This window comes from Suricata suricatta, chromosome 1 (assembly GCF_006229205.1).
Source record: "Suricata suricatta isolate VVHF042 chromosome 1, meerkat_22Aug2017_6uvM2_HiC, whole genome shotgun sequence".
In the NCBI taxonomy this organism is placed as follows: Eukaryota; Metazoa; Chordata; class Mammalia; order Carnivora; family Herpestidae; genus Suricata; species Suricata suricatta.
The window spans coordinates 144,568,961-144,579,324 of NC_043700.1; the positions used below are offsets into that span (position 1 = coordinate 144,568,961).

Genomic DNA, 10,364 nt, shown 5'->3' on the forward strand with positions numbered 1-10,364 from the left:
ACAATATAAATTGCCCAGGGACACAATGAAATAGGAGATATATCCAACAGCTGCACCAGCTGGGTATTACACTCTGCCCATATTGTTTTCAATAGCCCGGTTTGGCTGGTACAAAAGCCTGATGGCTCATGATGGATCATACCTACCAAGAATTGAACAAAGTGGTATCAATGCACATGTGCCTGACACTGCCACCATCCTAGACACCCTAGACACCTTGACCACAGTCCTAGAAATGTACCACACTATGCTAGATTTAGCAAATACTATTTTTTAGTATATCCCTGGCTGCTAAGTCACAAGATCAATTTACCTTTATGTGGGAGGGGCATCACGGATCTTTCAAGTCCTTCTTCTAGGTTATCTGCATAAACCCACAGTATGTAATAGGATGGTAACCCAAGACCTTCCCCTGTTCTTCTTGCACACATCAGTAAAATGGGCTCATTACATTGATGATATAACGATAATATGTGAAGACTTGCTTCTGCTGCAGGACCCCCTACAGACGTTGCTGGAACATCTGCAAGGGAGAGGACAGGCAGTGAAGCCCCAGAAAATTCAAGGTTTAGGTAATACCATAAAGTTTTTGAGAGTTATTTGGTCAGGTAAGAAATATGTTGTCCCAGAAGCTGTAACTGATTAGGTACAAGCCTAAGAATATGAAAGAGGTACAAGTCTTTGTAGCATTTGGAGGTTTGGGAGGACTTTTATTCCCCACCAAAAATTGTGCCCTTATCACTTATATTGCCTAATAAACAAAGGACAAGTGTGGGACTGGGGATCAGAGCAGCAAGCCACCTTTGAGAAGGCAAAAATACTAGTGAAGTAGATTAAGGCTCTGGCCATCTCCTAAGCAAGGCTACCATTTAAGTTAGATGTGTCTGTGACTTCATAAGTTATGGTGCTGGACACTATGGTAGAGACAACAGGAGAAAGTACTTCTAGGATTTTGGTCCCAGCCCTGCAAGGGGGCAGACACTGGATGTACCCCACAGAGCAACAGTTCCTAGCAGTGTACACTGTATTTCAGGTAGAGCCTGTCACTAAAGGACAGCATATTATGGTAACAACTTCCCTTCCTATCAAGGGATATATCGAGAATATATTCTATTGACCCACCTCTGCCACGACTCAAACCCCCACTTTGACTAAGTGACATGCCTATTTGCAGCAGAGGAGTACCCTGTCTTCCAGACCACAGGCTCTAGAAATGTAGGTTGCCACTAGGCCCTGTAAAGTATGAGGATCCTCCAAATGTCCCTACCCCTATTCTGTGGTGGTCATTGAGGCTTGCAGAGAGGGAGTGGGGGAAATTCTCATTGATGCCTGGCATATAGATGAATCTGATCAGGTCAATCTGCCCACAAAGACTGTAGTCACTATTCACCCAAACATTGACACCATCTGAATGGAAACAAATATGAACCACAGAAACTAGTGAGCTAAACTAAGAAAAGTTTGGCTGGAGATGCCTGAGTGGCTCAGTCAGTTAAGTGTCCAATTCTTGATCTCAGCTGATCTCAGAATTGGGAGTTCAAGTCCTACACTGGATGCTGCACTGGGTTTAGCTTCCATTCTGGGTTTACTCTGGGCACAGAGGAGAATCTGCCTCATGGTAACCATTGCCAACCTCCCTCTCCTCAGTGGCAGATGGGCACATCCTGTTTTCCACTGGTTTCCAGGACACCATCTTCATCCCCTCCATGGGCGTGGAGGATGTTACAGCATGCATAGAAGCCCCTACGACATTCACCAAGCAAGGCTTGAATGATAGCTGATAAAGCCAGTCTCTACTGGGCACTGGAAATGTGTCTAAGGAAACAAGCTGTCCTCCAAAATAGGAGGGCCTTGGACATTATCACTAATTTGCAATGAGGCAACTGTGTTGTCATTCAAACAGAACTTGTGCGTTCAAATCTATGTGTCTGCTAATCTTTGTTAAATCATGCTAGTGCATAATTGAATGCCCTGACTGATCTGACTCTCAGCCTAGGGGACCTAATAAATCAGTGATTTAGATCTTGAAGCCCTGGGGAAAAAATGTTACTTATTTTGGGAATCATTACTTTAATCTCTGTCTTGTCTTACATATGCCTATACCGATGCTGTGGCATCTGCTTCCAATATAGCCTGGAAGCTGCCAAACAAGCAACTTCTATGCTAGTGAAGGCCCTTGCCGACCTCTAAGGGCACAATGTGGAAGGAGACTGAGGTGGGTGTAAGATTAAAGAGCTCCTCAAGAGGGTGGGTCTTTGGAGGTCATCATCAAGAGGACATGACCAGCATTTGACCCACAGGCGGGACCCAGGAGACTGGAGGCTCTTGGCCCTTCTTTTGTCTTTGGAACATGCATTCCACTTGCTTTATCCACACTAGATGCTGCTCCAAAGAAATATCCTTGAGACAGTAATGTGTTGTTGAGACCATCTCCACTGTATACCTGAATGAACCCAGTTCAGGCCTCTACATAAACTTAATTTTCTGGTAGGCTGGGGTGGAGACCTATTTGTTTCAGATGCCTAACGAGCCTCCCACGTAAGTTTCCTGGCTTATTAGAATCGCCACTTACCTACCTGTAGTGGTCTGCCTCTTTCTTCAGTCTCTCCTTGTCCTCCATGTATGGAACCAGTTTCAGATTTCACCTCGAAACTCCTGAGGGTGCGAGCCCACCTCAGCCAGCCCACAATTCAGGACAAGTCAGTTGGTAGTGTTCACTGTGAGTCAGGAATCAACTCTGGAGGGTGAAGGGGGTGCCTGGTGGGTTCAGAGATTCAGCAGGACCAGCTGGTCCGTTTTTGCCTGGTGGGTGACCTGTCGCCAGGGTCTGCAATGGGATAAGGGTCACTGTTGGGGTCTCACGGTCCACTACTGGGCAGGATACACTGCCCGGCCCTGCAGCTCGGCAGGGCTGTCTTGCTGAGCTCTGAGTTCTGGCGAGGCCACCGCAGGTAAATCACTGCGGTCATCTGTAGCGGCTTGGCTAGGCGGTCTGGCAAGAACAACGGGGGGGGGGGGGCTCTGCGGGGCGGTTCCCCTGGGTGTGGGGCTTCCTGTTGGGCGTGGCCAGGAGCTCGGCTGCAGGTAGACGCAGGTGACGCTCGCGGGTCAGGAAACCACCAGCAGGGCTTCGCAGTGAAAGCAGCCTGCAGACAAGCTCCAAAACTGGGCGAAAGCTGCTAGTGAGGCTCCCCAGCGGACGAGACTGCCAGTGGCGCCGCGCAGAGACGGGTAGGTGCGGTTGTGACTGCCAGGTCACCGCAGGGCTCTGTGGTGGAGAGAGACTCCCGGGGTGGGCTCCGCTGCGGAGCCCCGGTGGCTGAGGCAGAAGCGGAGCGAGCTCAGTGACGGGCTTCTCATCTCCGTGTGGCCCTAGGAAAGCGGTGTGATGGAGCGGACTAGGCCTCCGCAGTTGGCCGGCTGCTGTGGGGCCAGCGAAACTGGAATTCCAAGGACTGGTCACAGAAAACCGTGACCCTAGCTGTCCCCAGATGTTCTAACTGTGCCACACCCCGGGTTGTTCAGAGTTGAATCAGAAGTGAGCGCCTCTGTCAGCGTTGGCGAAGTCGGTGGAGTTGGCCATCCCTCTTAGGGGTCTCCCTCACACGAGAAATCTGGGCGGGGCCTTCCTCAGCGCTTTGCTGACGCACTTCCGGGACGGGTGATGCAGTTAAAGTGGAACTGCTTTTCTTAACCTTTCGGTGCAGTGTTTCTCGAGTCTTCCATTTGTCCTGTTTGGTGCGTGGACTGTACGTTTCCCTGTGTTCCAGAAGTCTCACAGAGCCTCATGGATAGCTGCTTAGTTGGAGTTTCTCTGGCCGGGAACCTCTTCTAACACCATTTTGCCAAATCAATTTCAGTTTCTTTTTATCCTTGTGATTGCATCTTGTTTTAATGGCACATTTAGGCGGGACAAAGTAGTATGTTTGTTATAAGAAGGGTATGAAGGCGCACACACGAGTTGTGTCTTTCTATAATGTCGAGTTTATCCAGTCATAAAACAAGGTTAACAATGCAGGTTCAGGATTCCAAGTTCAACGTTATTTCACCACACATGTTTTAATGTGGCTTCCCACACCTCCTTCAGAGCAAGGCACAAGACAAGTCACACAAATATAGATAGAATCGGAGTGGGTAGGAAGTTAAGGACCTAAACTGGAAGTCAGTCTGGTGGAGCACAGTTGAAATAAGGCCTGGGTCTGGGGTCCAGGTCATGTCTCTTGGCACTTAGTGCTTACAGGGTTAGAGCAGTGAAAGATCTCTGATCTTTTCAGAGATCAATCAGGCAGAGCCTTCTGAGGCAGCTGCCTTTTTGAAATAGACAGACCTAGAAGGGTCAGACTGAGAAGTCTGACAGTTTGCTGCAAAAATCCTCTCTTTTAAAAGGATATCAGTCTTGGGCCTTTGCAGATCTCCTGGTTTTTGCTGGTTGACAGTTCAGAGTGTGTCATCAGCTGGTGTTGGTCTTGGGGATATCTGGTAGTTGCAAGGCCCTTAGTTGCAAGGCCCTTAACTGCTTGCATCATTGCTTGACACAGGCCCCCGCTTGACATGAGTGACTCCATCTTGCTCTCTGTAATGTTTCTGGTCCCTATTCATATTATGTTACATACAGGGACTTGGTAAGCCTGGAGTTTTTCAGTTTAAACATTTTTGGTATTTAAGGCTAAAATATTGTTTGCTGCGGGGTTTGCCATGTGCATATTGTAATGTTTACTATGATACCAGTAGCACTCTATCCAGTTGTGACTATGTTAAAGAAGAAATTAAAAAATACTATATATATATGCATATATATATACATACATATATATACATACCTGCCTCTACAGTTTTCAAAATACCAAATTACAGTTGTAGGGGAAATTCAAATGCAATGTTTTTATATGTAATTTAGTATGCTTTTGTCAGGAAAATAGCATTCTTGAATAACTGAATAGTTGTCAAGTGGCACCACTGTAAAGAAATATATGTAATTATATTTATATGGAGAGTCTCACTTAATTTTTTAAACAAGTTTCAATATTTGCTTTTTATAGGTAAAGTGCACAAGGAATAATTACTGGAATTCTAAATTCCAATGTATTCTTCTAAAATAACCCAGTGATCAGTTTACAGCCTAAATCACATTATGCAATATCACCATCAGCCACCATTCCCCCACCGTACCCCAGCCACTAGCTTTATGTTCTGGGAGTTGTCCATTTGGAGTAAAATCTATGGTTCCTGCTCCGACACATAGGGTTCTCTTTGGTCTGAAGCTGCTTACTAGGCCAGTCAAATCCCATGACAATCCACCACTTGTTCCCTAATAGCCAGTGTCAGCCAGGAGTGTTTCTCATTCAATAAATATACCAAACCCTTTCCAGGCTTAAGGCCTTTGAACAGGCTATGCTCCTAGAGCTGTGGCTCTAATCATCCAGATGGTTCATCTTAAATATCGTATCCTCAATTAAGCTTTCTGTGACAACTTTGAATGCCCCCCTCACGCATTCTCTGTAACAGCTTTTGGTAACTTTCTTTCACCTGTATTTCACACTTTGTCTGTTTTGTACATTTGTCATTTATTTGTTTTTCAAACCATTGCCTCCTTTCCCACCCGTTTTAGAAGAGAGATTGTATTTGTTGTTCTCACTATCATATACATGGAATATAGAATAGCTAGGCATGCATCGACTATTATAAATGCTTGTCAGAGGAATTTTATTTTTTTATTTTATTTAAAAATATTTTTAATGTTTATTTATTTTTAAGAGCAAGAGAGACAGTATGAGTGGGGAAGGGACAGAGAAAGAGGTAGACACAGACCCCGAAGCAGGCCCAGGCTCTGAGCTGTCAGCACAGAGCCCGATGTGGGGCTCGAACTCACCAACCACAAGATCATGACCTGAGCTGAAGTAGGACATTTAACCAACTGAACTACCCAGGTGCCCCAAGTCAGATGAATTTATAAAATGCAGTGTTTGGGCACCTGGGTGGCTCAGTTGGTTAAATATCTGACTTTGGCTCAGGTGATGATCTTGCAGTATATGAGATCAAGCCCTCATCGGGCTCTGTTTTGACAGCCCAGAGCCTGGAGCCTGCTTCAGATTCTGTGTCTCCCTCTGTTTCTGCTCCTCCCCATTCATGTTCTGTCTCTTTTTCTCTCAAAATTAAATAAACATTAAAACAATTTTTTAAATGCAGTCTTAAAAGATAATGTCTCCTAAATAATCATTTATCTCTGTACATTAACTAATTAATTATCTGATTTAGGTACAACTTAATGAATCATTTAAAAGTTTATAAAAGAATGCTGTGTGTTCAGTTTGAGTTTGTTTTGCTTTTGTTTTTGTTTTTTTAAAGTAGGCAATAACTAGGGTTCCTGGGTGGCTCAGTTGGCTAAGCATCTAACTTGTGATTTCAGTTGAGGTCACGATCTCATTATTTTTGAGATTGAGCCATGTGTTGGGCTCCGACTGACAGTGCAGAGCCTATTTGGGGTTCTCACTTCCCCTCTCTCTGCCCTTCTCCTGCCTCTCTCTCTCTTTTTCTCTCAAAATAAATATATAAACTTAAAAAAATAAAATTAAGCAGTGATTATTTTAGAAGAAATGTATATCTTTTTGCTTTTTTTGCAGTGATATTTAATCCACTTAAATAAGATTTTAAGAGACTTCACAGTATTAAAACCAAGATTTTGTTTTCTTGTTTTTTTTAACTGAGAAACTATATTAAATGAAGTATCCATATACAATAATCTATTAAAAGAGGACTGTGAGATAACTACAAAAATTTGCTATGGTAACTTTGAACAATTTTGAAGAAGCAATAAAAACCCTTTAGCTTACTTTTGATTGAAATAGGTGGGAAATGCAGAAGATTAAATGAGGTTTAGATTTTCTTATCTGTACTTTGGGAATGAGAATTTCTATGAATATAAAACTAAGTAAAATACAAAGACATCTTTTATTTGGTGTAGAAATGCATTTCATTGACAACTTTATACTTGAAACATTATTTCTTTTAGAAACATTTATTTTTCTTTTTTTCCTGAGCAAATATTGAATACTATTGGAGTAAAACAAATATTCACAGAGCAACCTGAATAAAATCATGTATTCTTTGAAATGTGACTTTATTTATTCAAAAAAATCAATCCTTACCCTCTATTATAATTGGGAGTGCACTTTTATATTTCCTGTATTTGATAGCATAACAAAGGTACTTTTGCTTAATATGTGATATTTGCATGAATATACTTTATACTGGCACAAAAATTCTGACTTTAATTTTGAAATAAAAGCCTCAAAATCCATTTGTTTTATTGTATAAAATTAATTGAAACTTCTTTTTGTTTTGTTTTGGTTTTAAGCTGTATACTGCAAACAAGAACAGCAAAACAGTGACTATGCCCATAAAGACAAATGACTTATAAACTGGTTTTATATTTAACTCAAATATACTCTGAATTTCAAAAGAATTTATATATATTAAGCTATGATCTTGATATTAAACACTAGGTCCTCTTCTTCACAGAACTGGTGAGAAATTTTTGTCTTTCTGACTAATACATTGCATTAACCTGGTCAGTAGTCTTCTTTCTAGTGTTTACTTATCATTATTTTACTTGTGATTATTTTTCTGCCTTATTTCTCCTGTGTGTTTCAGGGCTATTCTTTTCAGTCTTCACTTGATCAGTAATTCTAAGTTTAATATATCAAAGGTATTTGCATATAAATTGCAATACCTCTATTCCTAACCATCTTTCTTGATCTGGTGTCCTAAGGCAGCTGGTGATCTCAATGGCAATATTCTTATCAGTCCATTAAACTAATCACCATAGGCATGATCCTTGGTTTTACCATAGATTTTTTTCACTGTCCTGTATCTGATTTAATAGGGACCATTCGTCTAACTTCTTATACATATAGTATCCATAATAGTTGATTTACAAAACTATATCAAATAATTTAATTATCATCTGATTCTATCATTGGTCATTATTAGCCTATATTCCTTCACATAGTTTAGATTGAAAGTGAAAGAATTCTAACTTAATGCCTTAAAAAAATAAGGGCATTACTTTTACACAGGAGTTTAGGTATGGCTGAAGCTAAATACTCCAGAGATCTCTGATCCCAGCTTATCCCTTCATCTCTTAGATAGACTCCAAGTAATTGCTGGACATGATGTCTTCATATTCACCTCTTACAAGTTTTTTAGACGTACTCTTATCTAAAAGTTGTGGCACACATTCTAGAGGAGTTGTCTGTTTGGTCTAGCTTGGAATGAAAGTCTAATAATGTGTTAAGAAGGAGAGACCATTTTATAAGCAAAAGATGATCAGAGTTCCAGAAAGACAAAATTGTATGTTTATTACATGTTTCTTTTTCTATACAGCTTCTTTATCTTTTAAGCATTTACTAAAGAATATATAATATAAACCTTGATGACACAAGAAATGTCATTTTGTTAAAACAGTGTATTTTTATCTTTGCAAAACACTACCTGTATATTAGGATAGATTACATTTAAACTCTAGTTAATTTGTTAAGGGGAATTTTCACACATGGAAAAGGTAGAGTCTGGTATAATGAACTGTCACGGAGTCATTACCTAGCTTCTACTTACTAACTCAAAATCGTTTATGTTTCATCTATCGGTCCTACCAAGCACCTCACCAACCTACTCTCAGTGGATTATTTTTAAGCCAATTTAAGATATTACATGATTTCATCCGAATATAACTCAGTATTAACCAGTGAAGGTTCCTCTGATTTGGATACTTATATTTTTGACATCACTAAAATTGTCTATTATTGTCTCATTTGCATTGTTCTTTGCACAGTATCCCAGGACATCTTGTACCTTTTCTAAGGGGAACTCTCCCTCTAAGTGCTATCTTATTAAAAGGAATATTTGTGTTCTCTCCATAGACATACCCGCCGTCTCCGCTGTGTTAGTTGGTATCATATTTAAGAACACTTTTTGTTGCTTCCTAAATTCTTCAACACAACAGCAAGTGTCTGTTACATTTACTATTATTGGAATAGTTTGTTTTCCCAGTATCTTTTTCTTCATCTGTATTTATTATTCTGTATATTAAGTCCATATTGTTGATTATTTGATATATTTTCATAAGAGAACAGGCCATTATAAAGTAATTAAGGATAAAAAATAACTTTTTTTTAAATAGAGTCTAGGCTAATTTTTTATTCCTTCAGAGCTAGAAACAATCAGCTTGGGAAATTTATGGAAAGGCACTGAATCATTGCCACTACTCAAAAAGGTATTGACTTAGACCACTATAGTGTCAGATATACAAATTAATGTAAGCATGGAAATTTACACTTATATTTTACAGATAAAGTGAATTTAGGTAAAAGATTTTAATATTAAAATTTTAAATTGCAAAGTTTTTATGATATTTATTTTATAATTGGATATATATTTTACATATTATGTGATTATATATTGTACTTATAGGAAATATAATATGTATTAATGCATCTTATGCAGTTCATTGGAATATAATAAAATAGCTGGGGTAAGTAGATAGTTCATGACTTTATATAAGTTATACCATCCTAATATAAGTCATACCATCAATACTAATTTAAAATCATTTTAAATCATTGGAGTTTCTATTTTATTTCTGAGAATTTCACCTACTTAGAATTGTAACATAACAAGACACTTTTGCTGATGCTGTAATAAACCATTTTTTGTGGGAATTATTTTCCTAATCAACATATAATTTAAATTTAATTTATTGGCCAAATGACAGTATATCAATGTTGTCATGATTTTCTTTAAATAGGTGAAACAGAGATAAAAGATATTGATTTTTTTCTACATAAACCAATATTGTATTAGGTCTAACAACAGATTCATTGCTTGGAGGTCAAGGGAAGGGCTGGTCGATTGATGTTATAAATTATTAGCCTAAGAGTTAAGTTTGGCCTAATTATGTCCAATACATAGCTTTTTGTTTTGATATTTAATTGGAAGTATACCACATTAATTGCAGAAGTTACTTTTTCTAGATATTTCTGTTTTATTCTATGCTTTTTATTCAATAAAGAATAAATTATTCCATTAAATATTCTTGCCAGTCAGAATCAAGACATAGTCTGTTCAGAAATGGCAGCTTTCTGAATATGTTTAGACCTAGCAACACAAGTTTTAAATACCTGTCATGGGCTGTGACAGCTTAAAGCTTCCCTACTTCACTTTACAAAATAAAGTTGGAAATTAAGTTGCACATTTTGTAGTAGGTTGAATAAGTCACAAATAACAATGTTCTTCCTCTGGATAACAAAGGAGGGAATACAAGTATATATAATTAAATTGATGATTTCTGTTTCATCCTTGTTGGGAGA

The 10,364-nt window shown here is 39.4% G+C and overlaps 1 long non-coding RNA gene across 1 annotated transcript; it reads right to left on the minus strand.

Moving 5' to 3' along the window:
- Positions 1-251: 251 nt before the first annotated feature.
- Positions 252-3,596, minus strand: LOC115285376. The gene is made up of 2 exons (XR_003905500.1): positions 2,573-3,596; positions 252-523 (listed from the first exon to the last, which is right to left on the minus strand). It is a non-coding gene; the product is annotated as an uncharacterized LOC115285376 (long non-coding RNA).
- Positions 3,597-10,364: the final 6,768 nt, after the last annotated feature.